This window comes from Chinchilla lanigera, unplaced genomic scaffold (genome assembly GCF_000276665.1).
Source record: "Chinchilla lanigera isolate Chin_1 unplaced genomic scaffold, ChiLan1.0 scaffold00031, whole genome shotgun sequence".
Taxonomy (NCBI): domain Eukaryota; kingdom Metazoa; phylum Chordata; class Mammalia; order Rodentia; family Chinchillidae; genus Chinchilla; species Chinchilla lanigera.
In genome coordinates this window covers 8,147,424-8,155,125 of record NW_004955432.1, presented here as the reverse complement: position 1 = coordinate 8,155,125, position 7,702 = coordinate 8,147,424, and the positions used below count along the sequence as shown (strand labels likewise).

General features: G+C 39.8%; 1 protein-coding gene across 3 annotated transcripts in view; it reads right to left on the bottom strand.

Moving 5' to 3' along the window:
- Cdk14 (cyclin-dependent kinase 14) overlaps positions 1-7,702 on the bottom strand; it is a 548,127-nt gene that overhangs the window by 180,601 nt on the left and 359,824 nt on the right. The window lies entirely within an intron of this gene.

Here is a 7,702-nt window from a genome sequence, read left to right as displayed (position 1 = left end):
CATTTTGTCTGTAATTTGCTAAGTCCCCCCTATTATTATGTTATCCTTCTTTTATTCTTTAAAAGAAAAAAGAAAAAAAAAGAAAAATAAATAAATAAATAGGCTCTGCTTTCAAAAATGTTTCAAGGCCTACTGTCGAAGTAATTATTAGGAAAATATCACACACCAATAGCAAAATGACAGTATGTAGCAGTATGTAAGAGTGTTCAGGGAAAATTGAATCTGCTAGCATAGGCCTGGGACCGGGGACGGCAGGAAACCATCAGCTGGAAATCCTGTTTCCTCCCCGGGCATCACTTCACATCCATCTGTTCAGCCATTCGCCCTTCCTCCTATGACAGACACTTAGACCTTGCGTTTTTTATTTTACTCATCTTGAAGATCTTTTCATATTGCAGAAAACAGTAGGAAATAGTCTTAGGTCAGGTTCTTTTGAAAAGTACAATATATTTTACTAAGAAGTATTAACTTTTGAGAAAACCAGACTGATGTCCTTAAATTTTTGCTCATTATAAATGGACTCCAGCAGAGAAAGTAAGGAAAAGGAACATCACTGGAGACCGGAGCACAAAGCGCTGCACTGGAGATTCAGCTCTTCCTCCCCATGCAAGGATCCTGCTTCTTATTTCCTTTTCCTCTTTATCTGCACTGGAAGAGGAGGCACATTGAAGTTTGTGAGCAGCTTCAGCAGGGATGCCTTGCAGGCCACCTTTTGTGACTCCGCGGTTTGGGTGCGTAAGAAGCTGCCATCGAAAATGCTTTAATTTTGCTTGAAAGTTTGACATGCAGAGGGGGAGTCACTCATATTTCCCCATTCCCTTCAGCAGAATCTGGTTTCTAAAACTTGACACTTGCTACAGATGACGAAAATGAAAGGCATCTGGTACCCATAGTGGCTCTGGATTCGCCACAGCGAGGCTCAAGATGAAGGACACCTTGTTCCAATTTCAGACGCAGCCCTTAGTTCTGCTTCCAAGCTAGACTGTAAGCTCTCAGAAGCACTTACTGAACGCCTCATGTGACTGGAGGCTGGGAAGGGTCAGCTGGGGAGGAGCACAATTCACTTTCAACAAACTGACAGTCTTTGTGGGGCCCTAAAGCAGGCAATGAACAGAGTATGATCTACAAATACATTAATAAATGGAATCACTTATCCGTTGATTATGTGACCTAGGATAGTGGATTGATAGATTCTCAGTCTGTCTTTCAGATGAGGGAACACAAAATTCAGTCTGTGAGACCTGAAAGGCTTCCAGGAATCATGATAAAATAATAGGCTTGTGTAAAGAGTGACTAGCAGAATCACGTGAGAGTGTTATGTTTTTGTCAGCAGTGAAAGCATATTGGGTTTCAAATAGTCTCAAATCCAAATGTATGAGGAAAGAATCTCTAATCTGCAGGCATTATTCTGAAGGTGAGAACCGGTCGGTTTTCTCATGGGCAGCTTTCAGCAACTCCACAGGGCTCTGTATTGTATCAGTCTTTCTTGTTGCTGGGACAAAATACCATACGCCCAAAACTTAGAGGAGGAGGGTTTATTTTAGTGTATGGTTCATAGGGATCAGTCCATAATTGGCTGGCTCCTACGCATAGTTGGCTGGGATGGTGGAGGGGAATGGCAGAGGGAAGCTGCTTAACCCATAGTGGGCAGGCAGCAGAGGAAGGGAAGACTGGAGGACAAGAATATACCCTTCCGGGTCACGGCCCCAGCAACCTGCCTGTTCTAACCAGCCCCCACCTCCTGGCAGCACAGTCAGCTCTGAGCTCATCAGTGGATAAGCCACTGCTGAGCGTGGCACCCCCGTGAGCCAATCTCCTCCCAAATGCCCCACTTCTAACACATGAGACTTCTGGGAGACGTTTTAGACCTGATCCGTAGCAGTATTCCTGTGTGACAGCAATAATGATCTATTTATTTAATGGCAGTTAGTATAGCCTTGCACACTTTAGGTCAGTAGCCAGCTTTGGGAAGGCCGACATTCTACATGAAAATCAGATTTGTTTTACTCTAAGCAGAAAATATTCTGATACACTGTATCAATTTTCATAAGTGTACTAAAACACGGTAATCTGTTAGTATGTAAGTCACCACCTATCATTTTTAGATGCTTCTTGAAAGTGAAACAAACATTCTGCAGATGTCCATACTTTTAAAATGTATAAATATAGAGCTAAGTCCTACCTGTATTTTGTGAAGTAGGGTATGAAACACTAAGTCACGTTCTACTGGGGCTTGGGGACTGCACTGAGGGAAGATGAATATCACAGAATATATGTGCAATTACTGTGATCATGCAAGTGCAGATGGCAAACAGGATAATTACTATACAAAACCTGTGTGATCTAAATTGCCAGGAAAGGATGATTAGCATAGGGAGAGCTTGCTGAAGCTATAGACCCCACCATGGTGAGGAGATAAGAACTTGGATAAGGGAGTGAATATTATGAGTACCATGAAGAAATGCCTCACAGCTCAAGAAGAGAAGCAAAAATGAGAACGGGCTTGGTTGGGAAGGAGACTAATCAGATTTGATCAAGAGAAACAGTGGGCAAGTGAGTCTGACCCTCATCTAAAACAGGGCAACAAGCCAGGGATATAGCTCAGTGGCACAGCCCTGGCCTGGCAAACTGGAGGTCATGAGTTCGAGTCTCTGTAATTAAAAAAAAAAAAAAAGAAAGAAAGAAATTAAAACAAGGCAATAGCAAATAGACAAAGGCAAAGTCACATAACACTTTCAAGAGGATGTTCTCTATTAGCTAAAGACGGCATCCAAGAAGGAAAATACTAAGAATACTAACAAGAAAAAATGCATGATCTTGGAAAGCATTTTTCAAAACTTCATTTTAAAGAATATGCATTTTCATATGAAGAAGCCGGAAGGGCTTTCACAGTTCCTCTGATCAACTATACACCTCTATAAACTGTTGGTCCACACGGCTAGGCAAGTGGGCACTCAGGTTCTGGAACCTGAAGTTCCTCACACGTTCTGGAAATTCAGCACAGTAGAAGTTAATGCATCTGTTTTAGATGAAACAAGCCCTTACGATAACAATACAAACACCCGACCTTCTTGGCAGCTAACACAGTTTAATGGCAAGCAACCTCTGCTAAGGTGGTTTAAAATATTACCTTGCTTAGTGCTCACAAAATTTCTGTTTGGTTCGTACTAATGCCCCACTAAGGTACATTCAGCCCAGTGACAATATATAGTCCTAAAAAAAAGATGAGTGAAAAAAGTCATTATTACTAGATACTGTACAACTGGAAACATTTGTAAAATATCTTGGAAAAAAGCATATGGACTAGATCACCATTCTAAGTGTGTTCTTAACTTCTGACGCCAAGGAAGAGAAGGATTCATGATATCTCTATTTCTGTTGTGGATTTCTTTGTGTTTCTGTTTTCCCGTATCTACAGTAAAACATCAAGGTGGAAAAGGGAAAAATCCTTGGAATATAGACTAACTTGAGAAAGTATGAGGAGGAAAATGATTGGCAGCACAATGTCAGGGAAAGGAAGTTGGTTTTGTAGTTAACTTTTGTTCCCTTATTCACCGAAGCCCAGAAACTCTTTACAAGGATTGAAAGTATTACAACTTTGCGTTGTGTAACGTGTAACTTCAAAACTGAGCACTGAGTTACCACAAACTGAAGGTAAAATCGAATGATGGGATGAGGAGAAAGATGCCATTTAGGGTGATGTATTAAGATTCTGATACTTTGACAACTAACAGAAATACAATCAGCTCAAACACTGGCAGAGTTTACGTGAGCTGCTCTCAGCCTACCAGTAAGTATGAAAGTTAATAAAATTAGGTCATCCACTTTCCTGCTCAGTTTTCTCATTCTGAAGAGTTATTCACTGGTCACACAGACCCATGCAGGGCTGGGAGGCTGTCCAGCAGTTTCTTCTGTCCAAAGCTAATAAACTCTTAATTACACATTACCACAAATAATCCTGTTATACAGTTTGTCATTATGAGAGACATGAAGATTCTCTTGAGAACCAACCTTTCTTACCTCAAGGTAAGTTAAGAAAAAGCAGGGGGGAAAAAATTCCACAAAGATAATCAGACTATGTAGTCTACAGAAGGATGTTCATTTAGCGTAGGAAAAACACAGGTGAACCACCACGATAGGAATTCAACTTTTCAACCAGACTGCTCAAATATTTTCAATGCCAAAGTGACATTGTGATAGAAAGGCGGAAAAAAGCTCCACATAGAAAATAACCTGATCGTTTCCTTTGGTGACTTATAGACTGTTTCTCTTTAAATCTTGACTCAGTTTCTGGGCTTAGAAATTTTGAGAATTAACTGGGCACAATGGCACACTCCTATAATCCCAGCCCTCTGAGAGGCTGAGGCAGGAGGATTTTAAGTTTGATCCCAGCCTGCACAAATTAGTAATTTAGGAAGACCTGTCTCAAAATAAAAAAAATAAAAAATGAAGGGCTGGTGAAGTGGCTTAATGCAAAGACCCTGGGTTCAATTCCCAGTACTGGAAAAAAAATTGAGTCATATATAATAAAGTAAAATACAAAGAGATGCTAATAATTGCTAGAAGCAAGTGGACACACATGAAGAAAAATCCACTACCAGACAGGAGAAACCAAACACAGAAAAGACAGAAAAATAGATTGGTCTCGTGCCAGCCAATGTGAGGGCATGCATCTTCTATAAAAGAACACATTAGACCTGCAAGACTTTTCTGGAAAGAGAAAAGAATAGAAAAAAAATGAAGTTTGAATTTGTTTACTATGTAAATCAGAGCCTATGTGGGGGAACTTCTGGAACTGTATGGCTTGTTGCCTCTGCTACTGGCTGTAATCAATCAGCTAGGTAATAAATTAAGCAATTTTATACCTATAATTTTCCTATTATTCATCAGTACTTAAGAAGATAAAATTCTACCACACTGATGCCTGAGTAACTGGCCAGGACACGGTGCAGTTCTAGGGAAGCCTGTTTAGAAATTCTCTGAAGTCTGACACTTCCTACTGAATTTCACATCCTCTTGAAAAATTACTGATTTTTTTCACTCACCACCCATTTAATTTTATGTGGCTCTGCATAAGAGATATCCTAGGTATTATATTATCTACTAGCACTTTAAATACAAGGTCACAGAGAAAAGAATGCCTACTTCCTTCTTGCCTAGAGCAACTAAAATACCAGAGGAAAAATATCAAATACTGCCTGTCCGTAATTTAAGTATCAAGTGGCACAGGCCTGTAATCCCAGCTACTTGGGAGACTGAGGCAGAAAGATGGTAAGTTTGAGGCCACCCAGGGCAACTTAGTGAAACTTTGTCTTAAAATTAAAAAGAATGGGGGTGTAGCTCAGTGGTAGGGTGCCCCTTCTCCTTTTCATCCCCAGTAAAACACACACACACACACACACACACACGGACTTAACCATCAAGCAATGACAGACAGTGATTCCTCAAAGACAGGAAACAAACCAAGATGAGCTCTATTATTGATCCATACTAGTCAAGGACAAGTTCCATGTCATGATGCAGGTAGGAAAACCAGAGAAACTTCTAACTTCCTTGGTGCATTGCTGGGATTCCAGGGAAGTCAAGGCTGCTATATAACGTACAGCAGACAAAGAGGGGAAATCTATACAAAAAAAAAAAGGTACCCCATGATGATCAAGTACTATCATTACTGAAAGCTGAGGAAACTGCCTCAGTGCTAAGGAAAGAATTACCCACAATTTTAGAGGAATGATGCCCAGAGCTTGCACAGCGATGGAAATACTGCCTGTTTGCAATGGCCAGGGTAGAAAAACTCATGCACAGGATGTTTTTTTACAATACTAAGAAAGCTCCTTTCTCAGTAGCGTAGAAAAACTCATGTAAGATTAAATACAATGGAGGTCCTAGCTATTAAACCCTAAGAACCAAATTAAAAGAATGAAACTGTCTCACATACATTGAACAGGTCACAGACAAGCTGAAGACCATTCCTGGGAATAAAAAGTATGCAGAATTTAGCAAGAATGATTAGCATTGTATACAAACTTACCAAGCATACAAAGAAAGAAAATACAACACATAATGAGAAGGAAAATCAACACAATCAATGAAGCTAATTAGAAAGGGCAAAAGTGACAGATTTGTAGAAAGAAATTATTACACAAGAATTCTATAAATTAAAAAGCTAAGAGAGGGGCTGGGGATACAGCTCAGTGGCACAAGCACCTGTCTGGCAAGCACAAGGTTCTGAGTTCAATTCCAGGTATCAAAAAAAAAAAAAAAAAAAAAAAAAAGCTAAGGGAAAATGCATGTTAAGTAGAGGTATGAAAGAAACTTTAAAAAAACAGAAAAACTCAAAATTCTGGAAATAAATTATGATGCACAAGATGATGAATACACTCATGAGCATGAGATAATGACAGATTAGACATCAAAACATGGAAAAGGAAAAGGACACAAATTCAAAAAACAAAAAACTAAGTCCAACAATATAAAGACGACAAAAACCAAAGTGTTGGGGTATTATGTGACAATCGGTGAGCTGAGTGGCCCAACAGGAACGTAAGTGAAGTCCCGAAAGACAGGAGCCTCAGTGGGAAGCAGAAAAAACATGTTAAGAATCAGTGACCTAAAATCTTCCAATTTGAGGAACACGAGAAAGTAACACTGAAGAAGTTTAAGAAATTCCAAGTGCAAAAGCATGAAAAAAAGCACACCAAAACATATTATAATCCAATTAGTTAAAGTCAGTGCTTTTAAAAGTAGCCAGAGAAACGGCATAACATGGCAGAATACAGGTCGGTATGTGAAAGATTTTTCTTCTGGTCTGAGATAATCCAAGATCATGTCATCTCAGTAAAGGAGAAAAACACCATACAAACTCCAACATCTAGCCCTGGTTTAAACAAAACAAAACAAAAAAATAACTCTGCAAACTAGAGAAAGACGGGAATCTGCCCAGCCTGATAAATCTCCTCCATCTATAAAAATCTTAAAGCTAACATCACCTTTTATAAAGACTGAGTATTTTCGCCCCCAAGATCAAGAATGAGGCAAGAGCCAGGCACAGTGTTACACATCTGTGAGCCCAGCACTTAGCAGGCTGAGCAGGAGCATCACAAGTTCAAGGCTCACTAAGCTACGTACATAATGAGTTCAAGACCAGCTTACACTACAAAGTGAGATCCTGCCTACCTGACCCCCTTCGCCCTGAGAGAAAAGGAGAGGCTGTCTACTCTTAATGCTTCCACTCAGTATTGTACTGCAAGTTCTAGCCAGTGCAGTAAAGAAAGATAAAGAAATAATAGAGCTAAATATTCCAAAGAAAAAAGAAAAGCTGCTTTTATGTACAAATGACATGATTGTGTATAATTATGGAACCTACAAGAAAGCTACCCGGGCCGGGGATATAGCTCAGTGGCAAAGGGCCTGCCTGGCAAGCACAAGGTCCTCAGTTTGATTCCTGGTACTAAAACAAAACAAAACAAAAAAGCTACGAGATTAGGTTGATTTTAGGAATGTTGCAAGATATAAGATAAAAATACAAAAATCCATGGTATATTCATATACTAGTAATGAACAACTAACACTTTAAACAAGATACCATTTATAATAGTATAAAAAACAGGGGGCTGGGGATTTAGCTCAGCGGCAAAAGCGCCTGCCTGGCAAGCGCAAGGTCGTGAGTTCGGTTCCCGGTACCAGAGAAAAAAAAAAAAAA